The sequence below is a fragment of the Primulina tabacum genome, chromosome 5, assembly GCF_025594145.1.
Source record: "Primulina tabacum isolate GXHZ01 chromosome 5, ASM2559414v2, whole genome shotgun sequence".
Taxonomy (NCBI): Eukaryota; Viridiplantae; Streptophyta; class Magnoliopsida; order Lamiales; family Gesneriaceae; genus Primulina; species Primulina tabacum.
Window position 1 is genome coordinate 27,777,467 of NC_134554.1, and position 12,507 is coordinate 27,789,973.

The 12,507-nt window shown below is 36.7% G+C and overlaps 1 pseudogene; it reads left to right on the forward strand.

Annotated features, from left to right (window-relative positions):
* The first annotated feature begins 1,188 nt into the window (after positions 1–1,188).
* LOC142544311 (zinc finger BED domain-containing protein RICESLEEPER 2-like) lies at positions 1,189–4,148 on the forward strand (annotated as a pseudogene).
* Positions 4,149–12,507: the final 8,359 nt, after the last annotated feature.

Genomic DNA, 12,507 nt, shown 5'->3' on the forward strand with positions numbered 1-12,507 from the left:
ATATACAAATTGAGTAACTTTACAAATTATTATACTAAAATATTATATTAAATTGACTTTTTTTGGATCATTCATCATTTACTATTAGTCTATTAAGGTTAATTAAAAATTTTACATGCTAAATTGATATGCCATTTGACATTAATCAATAATTTAAGTTAATTATGTCGAATTCATTTCATAATGATGTATTGTCTTCGATCTACTATATTTAATTCTCTACTTTCAAAATATAAAGAGTGTAATAGTGAGTACGGTTGAATACATAGGAAATGAGAGATTATTTTAAAGCTTCAACTTTATTGGTCTTGTTATTTTGTTTCTATTAATATTTGACTTTTAATAACATGTTACTCACTATTTATAATTATACTCATATAAAAAATGATTTACATGTAACATATATTTTTTAAAATTTGGGAAACACATTATTATTTTTATTTATAGGTTTTTATAATATCTATATACGTGTTATCACCTTTATTATCTTATTTAATTACATTATTTATATAAAAATTTATGAATATTAATACAATTCCGAATATAAATTTTTTAATTGTATTGTTATTTAGCTTCTACACAATTCCGAATATACAAATTTTATGAATATATTATGTTATGTAAGAAATTATACACAATTTCGAATATAAATTTTTTTAATTGTATTATGTTAGATTCAACCCAAACAACACTACCTGTTATGAAAATACCTTTATTTTCGAATATTGTTATTTAGCTTCTACACAATTCCAAATATATATTATTTATATAAAAATTTATGAATATTAATACACAATTCCGAATATACAATATTTTTTAATTGTATTGTTATTTAGTCACTTTGAATTGAGTGGCTTACACTGTGACACGTTCCTGGTTCCTCCACTCAAACCTAATCAAAACATTTGTGCTTTAGACTTAAATCTTAACGCCACCCTCCTCAGCTCGGCCTTTCCTGTGAAGAACGAAAAAAATCTTCTCCACGACGCCCTCCCCAACTCGATAAATTTTTCACAATTTTTATCATCCACCTCTTGGTTATAATTTTTATCATCTGCCCTCCCCAACTCCGTAAATTTTTCACAAAATTTTCATAATCTTCTCTTATACCGTAAATGATTTTGGAAATACTTTTTATACTTGCAAACACTTTTGAAAAATTTTGAAAAAGTATTGTTTGTGTACTAATTGTTGCAGTTACTGGTGTTCATCTAATCCAAACATGTCAACTCCAAACACATTATCTGCTCAAGAATCGAGCACAACCCCAGTTATGGGAGGAGTTCAACAAAGTACAAATGACGAAAATGAAGCTTCTCAAAGCAAGAATGCTGTTGAACTTGATAATATTGAAGATGATGATACTAATCCATATGGTCCGAAGAAAAGGAAACGCACATCTAAGGTATGGTTGGATTTTAAAATAGTTACTGTTGCAGATGGGTTGATGAAGGCTGAATGTATTCATTGTAAACATCGGTTGGCATATAATAAAAATTCGGGTGTTACATCACATTTGATTAGGAATAGCAAAGGCTGTGTAAGGAAGAAGGTGAATGAGGGTGGGCAAAAAAATTTAAGTGTAATCCCAACCATTTCAAAGTCAGAAACAGTTAGTACAGTGCATAACTTCAAATATGATCAAGCAAAGATCAGAGAGATTCTCTCTCACATGATTGTTGTTCATGAACTACCATTCGTCTTTGGAGAGTATGAATTGTTCAAATTATTGATGAAGAATGCTACACCACATTATGAAAAAATCAGTCGTGCCACCACAAGGAAAGATTGTATTACTTCTTATGAAATGGAGAAGAGAAAATTAATGGCAGAACTAAAGCAAGTGAATAGGGTCAGCGTGACAACTGATTTATGGAGGTCTGATAAAAAATTTTCATATATGGTTGTCACTTGTCATTACGTGGACTCTAGTTGGAATTTGCAAAAAAGAAATTTGAATTTTTGTGAAGTCCCACCACCCCATACAGGTATTGTTGTTTGTGATGTGTTGAATAAGTGTTTGGTGGAATGGGGAATTGAAAACAAGGTGTGGACAGTCACAGTTGATAATGCTTCATACAATGATGTAGCTATTCGATTGTTAAAGGAGAATCTTTCTTACGAAAACAGCCTCCCTCTTAGCGGGAAATTGTTCCATGTGAGATGTTGTGCTCATATCTTGAATATTTTGGTACAAGATGGTCTTTCTGAGATCCAAAATATTATTTTCAATGTGCGTGACACTGTGAAACACATATCTGCATCAGAGCACCGTATAAAAATGTTCAGTGAAATTGCAAAACAATTGCAATTATCTTCAAAGAAACTTATAATGGATTGTTGCACTAGGTGGAATGCGACATATTTCATGTTGTCTACTACTTTGGAGTTCAAAGATGTTTTTCCAAGATATCAACAACGGGATCCTACTTATAACTCTTTGCCAAGTGACGAGGATTGGGAGAAGGTTCTTGTAGTTTGTTCATTTCTTGAAGAATTTAATGAAGTCACCTACATCATTTCAGGTAATGAATGAATATCCAACTTTAAACTTGTTCCTTACTATATTGCATTGTGTTCCTATTCTATCTAGGTACTTCATTGCATTTGGGTTCCTTTCAAAACTAGAGACACAAAGATGTGTCCAGTGTCATGCACATTGGAAATAATATGTCCTGTATTGTTTATTTTTTTACAATCTAATATATTATTGTAACAAAACAATATGAATGTTTGTATGAGTTTCTGGATATAGGGGTTCTTCCTATATTGTTTATTTTTTTACAATCTAATATATTACTTACCTTGTTTCAGATTCAGAATATCCGACTTCAAATTCGTTTCTTCCTGAACTCTATAACATAAAAAATTTATTGAAGAATACAAATGTGGGTGAAGATAGTTTCATGGCAGATATGATTAAGAAGATGAAGAATAAATTTGATAAATATTGGGGTGATTGTAACTTGTTAATTTCTATAGCGGCAGTATTATATCCAAGGAATAAGATGAAGTTGATTGAATGGTGCTTTCCAGAGATCTATTCTGAAGTTGATGCAGTTGAGCATATCGTTACAGTTCGTGAGACCTTGCGTAACTTGTATAATGAATATGTTGAGGCTCACAAAAAAAATATTGGTGAAAAGGATGTTCAAAGTGAGAGTAAAAAAGAAAGCTCTAATTGTACAAGTAGATTGTTAGTGAAAAAACAAAAGGTAAAGTAAGGGCACAATTTGCCAACTACATTAAGAATGTTGATAGTGTAGAGCAAGTGAAGTCTGAGCTTGAAGTGTACTTTGAGGAATGAGTTGTTTTTTGTGAAGATGATCAAGAATTTGATGCATTATCATGGTGGAAGATGAACAACTTAAAGTTTAGGATTTTGTCGAAGATGGCGTGTGATGTACTATCAATTCCAATAACCTCTATGGCTTCTGAATCAGCTTTCAGTGCAGGTGGTAGAGTCATTGATCCATATCGCGCAATTTGGGAGTAGAGACAGCTCAAATGTTGCTTTGCGCAGAAGATTGGTTACGTGCTCGTTACCAAATCAAGAGAAAAGCAAAAGTAAGTAAATTGATATCTAATTTAATTATGTATATATTAATTATGTGTTATATATCTAATTTATTGTGTTTCATCAAATTTGGTTATTTATGCCTAACATATTGAATTTTTGTATTTGTATGTAAAAGGGAAATTTGGAGCTTAAAGAGATTCATTTGACTTAAAATACTTAGAATCAACTATCAAGAGCTCTTATAAAGTTTTTTGTCGTTAAATTGGTAAAGTTTATTTCTTTTTTAAATTTAAATATATTGTTTTCTTCTTGATTAAATTGATAACTCGTTTTTATTAAAAAATTGTTATTATGGACTTTGCAGGATAGTTGATTAGTGGTTATTGGAGATGATTTTGTAATTCCTGATTTTAATGGATTCTCTAACGTCCTCTCTACTCTCACCAGACTTAGTTGGAGTATTAAATGGGTGAAATTATTTCATCGTTATTTATATGGTGATATCAGTATATAATGAATATTCTAGATGTATGGTTTTGGAATATTCAATAATATACTGATTTATGTTTTTTTAGCTCTTATTTGTGTCGTTTTGGTTATTTATGAATGAATTTACATTTTTATGTCTAATTTAAAATTAGTTTATAGATATATTAATTTTTAACAAGCTCTATTCAAACTCAAACTCGAGCTCAATTCTATGCTTATCGAGCTCGAAAATGAGACGAGCTCAAGCCAGGCTTGTTAAACATGCTAAACGAACTATTGATGAATCAAGCTCGAGCCTGGCTTGATTAACATGCTAAACGAGCTTTTAACGAGCCGAGCTCTAGCTTTTCTCGAGCACAGTAATTTCAATACAAACCGAGCTCGAGCCTGATAATAGAAGCTCGAATCGAGCTCGAACTCGAGCTCGAGCCTCAAACAATCTTAATCAAACCAAGGTTAAGCCTGATACTGTTTGGTTTGGTTTGGATCGTTTACATCCCTATTGACACCATACATTGTGGTAGTGAAAATACGCAACAAGTTTTTGGCGTCGTTGCCGGGGAGTAAACTACTTAATTGCATATTAATATCGTTACTAAGTAGTTATGACTTTAATTTAGATTTTATTTTATTTAGTTTATTTATTTTGTTAATTTTTAATCTTTTCTGTTTTGACAGTGCATGCCAAGATCGCAAAACCCTGACTTGTTTATTTTTATCCAGAGATCGAAATAACTGTGAGAAGACTAAGAAAAGCGAGAAGGGAAGAAATCCAAACAATGGCTGAAAACATAGAAGACGCGAGATACAACCCGCCAGACGCTACACCTATCAGAGATCACTTCAGACCAGTGATCAACACACATTATTCTGGCATTGCTCGGGGGATCATAAATGCCAATAATTTCGACTTGAAGCCTGCACTAATAAATATGGTTCAATGGAACCAATTTCATTTGAGGACTTTCCTGGAGATCACGGATACGGTAAAAATTAATAATGTTCCTGATGATATTATTAGATTGCGTTTGTTTCCATTTTCTCTCAGTGACCAAGCAAAAGGATGGCTTCAGTCGCTTCCTTTGGGGAGTATCACAACGTGGCAAGAGTTGGCAAAAAAATTTATGTCTAAATATTTTCCCCCTGCAAAGTCTGAACAGTTGAAGATTGAGATCAGTACTTTCAGGCAGAATGACTTTGAGCAGCTTTATGAGGCGTGAGAAAGGTATAAGGAGTTGTTGCGGAGGTGCCCGAATCATGGTTTTGAAGACTGGGTACATATTGGGCTTTTCTATAACGGGTTGAATGGCCAGACACGGACAACAGTGGATCCAGCGGCAGGTGGCACGATCTTGGCCAAATCTCCTGCTCAAGCCTATGACTTGCTTGAGCAGATGACTATTAATAGCTACCAATGGCCGTCTGAGAGGTCAGGAGTGCAGAGGACAGCTGGAGTTTATACTGTGGATCCTATCACATCACTCACTACGCAAGTATCAGTATTGACTACTCAGATAGCAACCATGAATAAAGTGAGTTCATCAAACACTGAGGGACCATTGGATGTCGTTGAAGAATCGCAAATTCCTGAAGAAGTGCAATACATCAATAACAAGACCTTTGGAGGCTATTGAGGATATCGAGGTAACCCTCCCCCTAACACTTATCATCCTGGTTTGAGAAACCATGAAAATTTTTCATACGCAAATAATAAGAATGTGTTGAATCCTTCACCGCGGTTCAATACATCAAATGGGGAAGGGAAGCCGTCGTTTGAGGATTTGTTGGGACATTCGTTTCTGAATCTGGCAAGAGGATGGCTAGAACTGAGTCTAGACTTGACAACCTTGAGACACACAAGACGAATATTGGTGCTTCCTTGAAAATCCTTGAGTCGCAAGTGGGGCAGATAACGAAGCAACTCGCGTCTCAACCATCAGGTGCAGTACCAAAGACTGCGAACCCAAATCTGAGGGAATTGAATTATGTTTTTATTCAGCATAAGGAGATTGATAGGGTAGACATATAAGAGAAAAAGGCTGATCACACACCCATCCGGGAAGATAAGTCAACGCCGAGCAAAAGAGTCCGAGGTAAGAACAGTGAGAGGTATGACTCAAATCAATGCATTAATATTTTTACTTCCCTACCCTCAGATATTTTTACAATTAAATGCCAAATTTCAAAAGAAAAAGGTTCTTGAAGATATCAAAAACCTACACACTAACATTGAGTTTGAAGATCAGGTGGAAGGTGAATTTACCGAAGGAACGCGAACAAATCTTCCTCATAAGCTGCAAGATCCCGGTGAATTTATTGTACCATGTGAAATAGGGGGTCATTTAGTGGAAAAAGCTATCTGTGACTCAGGAGCAAGTGTGAATATAATGCCAAGTTCTCTTTACGAGAAACTTGGACTGAGCGGGATCAAACCCACAAAAGTAAGCTTACAGATGACAGATAAATCGATCAGGACACCGTTGGGTATTGTGGAAGACTTTGAAATTCGGATCGATAAACTGAAGGTTCTAGCAGAGTTCGTTGTACTTGACATGGAGAACAGTCAGAACGTTCACGTCATTCTAAGACAACCATTATTGGCTACTATTGGAGCCATCATTGACGTGAAACGAGGAAAGTTGACCATGGAAGTTGAAGGTCAAATGGTGGCAATAAAGGCAGCCAAGGAATCATATGACCCACCATGAAAAGGATTAGAGAAAGTCAGGCTGATGACTATAAACCAAGCGCTGTGTAGGAGGCAACACATAATTATTTTTAGCATTCGTTTTTATTTTTTATTTCATTTTAATCCCTTATTTTTTAATTTTAATTTCCTTTATTCAAGTATTGATTTAAACTGCTTCATTTTTGCAGGTGTTAGAAAAAAAAGGGTTTGGACAGTATGCATCGCGCATATGCGCGACTTAGTGCGCGCACATGCGTGAAGCCCAGATCGGAGGACAGATACTTTGGCGCATATGCACGATATGACAAGGCAGAAAATTCAAGGTAGAGACTTTGGCGCATATGCACCGGGTTAAGACGCGCATGTGCGCGAGGACTGTGAAAAAAAATCGCGAACCCGTCCTTCAGGAATACACAGCAGCCACCGGTATGGCCACCCCAGCACATGGATGAGGATGACGACGATGGAGATGGCGAGCACTGACGCTCACCGTGGGAGGTATGACTGTTCCGTTCTTTCCTGTTTATACATTGAGGACAATGCATACTGTAAGTTTGGGGGGGTCAATTTACTTGATTATTTAAGTTTTTATTTCATTCTTAGTTAAATTTTTTGTTAGTTATTTTCTGCAGAGTAGTTTTTTTTTTGGAAAAGTCATGGATACATCGTTGTGTGGCCAATGATGATAATGAAATCGTGGTTTTAATGCATATATGTATTCATGATAACTTGGGAGTCACAAATATCTTTGAACGGTCATGTTTGTTGATACTATCAATGCTTAGAGACAATTTACATGCTTGTGATGCTAAATAGACAATAGAGATCTGAATTTTAATATTTCTCACATGACATTAACTGACACATTTGCAAACACAGAAATGACCTGGACAATCTTTCTTAATGTCTTTGGGCCTGTTTTTCATTGCTATTATCGTTCGTTAGCCCATTGAACCTCGAGTAGATTGAGATGCTTGACTTTTTTTTGTGCACCTCTCATATATCATTTGATTGAAAATTGCATGTGATTGGTTTGTATGAGTTGACCACTGGATTGACGGAAATCTAGAACTTGCTTGAACACTTTTCGAGGCGAAATACGGATAATATGTGACATAGGAATGATTTAGGCAATCTTTGGAACCGTTTAAGCCTTTGAGCCTACTGAATAAACATGAAATATCCCTAGTGTCCCATTTTGAGCCTATTTAAAAAATCAAGTGGTGTGTGTCAATGACATACAATTAGCCCTCACTTGTATCTATTTTGCATCCCACAACAACTACCTAATGATGTTTATACACTTATTGTCCTACCTAATTTTGAGGGAAATAAGTTCATTGGTGTTGTAACGATTCAAGTACTCCTTGAAAAGAAAAAGAAAAAGAAAAAAATAGTAAATGCGAAACAAGAGTTGAAAAAGTGACAAGAAGAAGAAAAATAATCAAAAGAATGAATCAAAAAGTGGAGAAAAAGAAAAATATGGGAAATGGAGGATTGATTGGGAAGAAAACAATGAAGTGATGGTGAACGAAATAAGAGTGAAGATGATGAAAATTCGACTATTTCTCTCAAATTTTGATTTCCATACCTTTTATTGTATCCATGAGCCATAGTCTAACGTTACAAGCCTACAAGAACTATTAACCTTGTCATATTTATCCAATATACTAGTGGAGAAAAGTTGTTCAAGTCAAGCCTATGGATACCTGATAAACATGGCTAACGAGTATAGACTTTAATCATTTGCATGCAAGCATCTCATTGTGTGACTTCATCTTTGGTATACTTGTGTTGAATATCTTATGGATCGAATAATCACCAATAATGTCATTTGTGATCTGTGTAAGTGAATTTGTATGTTAATGAAGTGTGGGTTAAACTGAATTGAAATCTTTTGAGTTTATAAGGATAGTAAGTGTTGTGAATCTATTTGAACAGTTGACTGGGTAAATGAGAATTGACATAGCACACACTGTAAAGGGCCTAAAATCCTTACTTGAAAATTTGCGGAAAATTTAAAATTTTTCTTTTTAAATAATTAAAATTGCCTCCTTCATAACTGAACTTATAAATAAAGTTTGATGTTCAATGTGGCAGCGGAAGAATTAACATTTTTGAAATAACAGTAAAAAGTTTTTCCAACAATAATTAAAACGTTTGAGCCATCAATTAAAAATAAATGCTGAACTGAGGTCCTCGGGTCCTACTACTGCCGACTCGAGCCTGCTCACTGGTCCCCGCCCTCGGCCCCGGCATCATCAGAACCTACAACAATCAAGTCTAGTGGGTCTAAAGACTCAACATGCATATATCGTAAATAACGAGTAAATACTATAGTAAAATTTCATGGAATAAAATGTCATGTCATGAGGCATATCTGTAAAGTGTCGTGTCATGATTAATTATAATACGTGCATAACTGAACTGAAAATATCATGGTAAAAATGTTTGCTCCTTGGAGCCCTGTACTGAAATAGCCTGTAATAATTTCCTGGTGAGATTATGGTATACGCAAGTGGCCCCCTGCACTGAAACTGACCGGTAACTGGCGAGCGGATAATAATATGCTCCCATGACCGGTAACTGGCGACCGGATAAAATAGTAAACGTCTGATCAGACTGTAGCCACAGTATCCTGGGTGAACAAACTCAACTGACCGGTAACTGGCGACCGGATTTAGCAATAATCCCATGATAGTGTAATGGCCACAAGCAATATCGCATAATCTCAAAAATGAACATTTTATATATTTATGCACGTAATATAATTAAATGGCACAATTAAATATCTGTAACAATTTACTGCTTGGATTGGATCGTCCTAGGCTCGCTGCAACCTAAATATGTCATGAAAAATATGCAATAGATTTATGGGACCAAACTATGCAATAACATTCTAAATGTGACAATTACGCCTACCGACTTCGTAATTAATCATGACTCCGAACCAACCGAACAACACTGAACCGTCATGTAGTCCTGATTAAAATACGCCTAAAATGATAAAATAATGCTCCTAAAATGGTTGAGGGCCGAAATCTAGGTGAATGGAGGCCAAAACAAGAAACGCTCTTTCGAGAGTCAATTTGGCACATCGCACCGTAAATTCTCGTACGACCTCAAAAATGAACCGAATTACAAACGGTCAAAAACAGTGACCTTCCTAACTCAATGAGGCACTGTCCAGTCCAAGGCCATAGGCTAAAAGCCGACCGAGAGTCGAACGAGCCACTGCACCTTCACAGCAAGTGCTGTCCAAAATACAGCAGATGTGCTTGGTTTTGCTTGCGTCGTTTGCGAAGGCTCATGGCCATTGGGGCTTGAACCACCGACCAAAACCTCTTACCAACGTCCCAAGGAATGATTCGAACCATGGCTAAGGGCTTTAAACCAGCCATAATTCGGAATATTCCAGCAACAATCGAAAAGATTCACCCGAGAGCACCTTTGCATGCGCGTGTGGTGTTTAGCTTTGCTTGCTGTCTCGTGTCGTTCCAGTGACCATTTGATTGACCATGGCACGACCTAGACATCTAGGGGTATGGTATGAACCGTGGCTAAGGGCCATAGGCCAACCAAGATCCACACCAAACCACCCAAAACCGAAACTCATATGCTGTACCAAGGAAGGGCCGAAATGGGGAAGGAGCTGTTCTTGTTGTTTTATTTGAAAACCGATGCACCATGGACCGAGCCACCAAAAGGGCGACTTATTCACGTCTTAGACATGTTAGGGAAGTGATCTAACCATGGCTATAGGCCCTTGGGGCAGCCAAGATCAGATCCTTTCTCCTATGACAGCAAACTGAATTTTTCGAAAACTAAAAGGGCCAAGATTGAAGAGTTGCTGTCAAATTCGAATTCTATCATGCATGGGGCTTGTTTGAAAGGACCAACATGGTCTTGACACACCCTAGTATGTGTCTAGATGTAGCCTAGTGAGCCTGGAGTCGAGCCATCCACCTGAAACATCAAAACAAGAGAACCCGTGAAGAGCATCATGAAAATCGAAAATTCTGCATTCTTATTTTCTGAAAAATTCTTGATGTATTTCGGTTTTTGCTTAATAAAACATGACATGTAATGAAAATAATTGATATTAGGACTTGATTGAAGAGTCAAGGAAGAATATATGCATGCCTGGTTTCGTTTGAAAGAAAAACGAAAAGAAGAGACGATCCGGCGCGGAGGAGTGGAGCGTTTTGCTACCTAGCTTGTTACTGAATTTTTCCTCTTGTGTCTAGCTATGCACCCACGGTTTTCTACTCTGAAATGGCTCTGATTTTCGAGATTAGGGAGAGGAGAATGATGGTTGGAAAGGTGAGGGGGATGATCCACTAATAAAGGGATTTAAAATGCAAGACCAAGTCTACCTCTCATTCAAATTTTAAATTTGTTTGAACAAGTCTTCTTGGAGTTGCATGGCCGATTGTCCATGAATAATTAGACTACGATATTGCTTACTAATAATTTAATTAAGGTTGATTAATAATTAAAAAGATTATCATAAAAAAATGACCATGAATGGGTCCAAGATGATGAGTTGGCAAGGCAATACACAATCCACTAGGGCCGAAATTCTCACAAATAAATGGAGGGGAATTCTTTTCTAACTAGTAAATTTATAACCCTTAAAAGCCTCACTAATCCTTTAATTAATTTAGTGAATTAATCCTATAATTATTGGAACTTAAGTGAACTTATTTCCTACTCACCTCAAGTAAATTTAAATCCTCAAACCTCCTTTTTAACTTAAATGAACTTACTTGCTAGCTAAAATAAATTCCGGAACTGATTCTCGAATCTTAAATTCTATCTCAAAACTCCAACTCCAGTCCGGCCTCACTGAAATAACTGAAATGGTAACAATCAAACTACTGCATGAAATAATAAAATAATTAACTTTAAATACTCATGCAACAAAAATCATTTTAATTTAAATACTAGAACTATGCATGGTTTATACGTAGTCTAAGTTCCGGGTTCTAAATCTTCCCCCCTTAAAAGAAATTTCGTCCTCGAAATTAAAACTCACCGAATAACTCGGGGTAACGATCTCTCATCTCCGACTCAGACTCCCATGTAGCTTCCTCCTCTGAATGGTTGAGCCATCTGACTTTGACTCGCTTAACCAGCTTGTTCCGGAGCTTCTTCTCCTGCCTGTCTAGGATCTGCACTGGCCTCTCCTCATAAGATAGGTTCGGAGTAGCTGCAACGGCTCAAAGTTCAGGACATGCGAAGGGTTCGCCATGTACTTCCTCAGCATGGAGACGTGGAACACATTGTGTACTCCGGCCAGATTCGACGGAAGCCACACGATAAGCTAGCGTCCCAACTCTGTCGAGGATCTCAAATGGTCCAATGAATCTCGGACTGAGCTTCCCTTTCTTGCCAAATCGCATGACACCCTTCATAGGTGCCACCTTCACAAAGACATGGTCGCCGACAGCAAACTCTAAATCTCTCCTCCGCTATCGGCATAACTCTTCTGTCGACTCAGAGCAGTCCTCATTCTATCACGGATCCGGGCTACTACATCGACAGTCTGCTGAATAATATCTGGACCCAACTCTGCTCTCTCTCCTACTTCATCCCAATGAACAGGAGATCTACACTTGCGGCCATATAGTGCTTCATACGGAGCCATACAATGGAAGACTGGAAGCTGTTGTTGTAGGTGAACTCAACCAATGGCAAGTTCGACTTCCAACTCCCTGAGAAATCAATGACGCAAGCACGGAGAAGATCCTCTAAAATCTGAATGACTCGCTCTGACTGCCCATGCTGTCTGCGGATGGAATCTGTG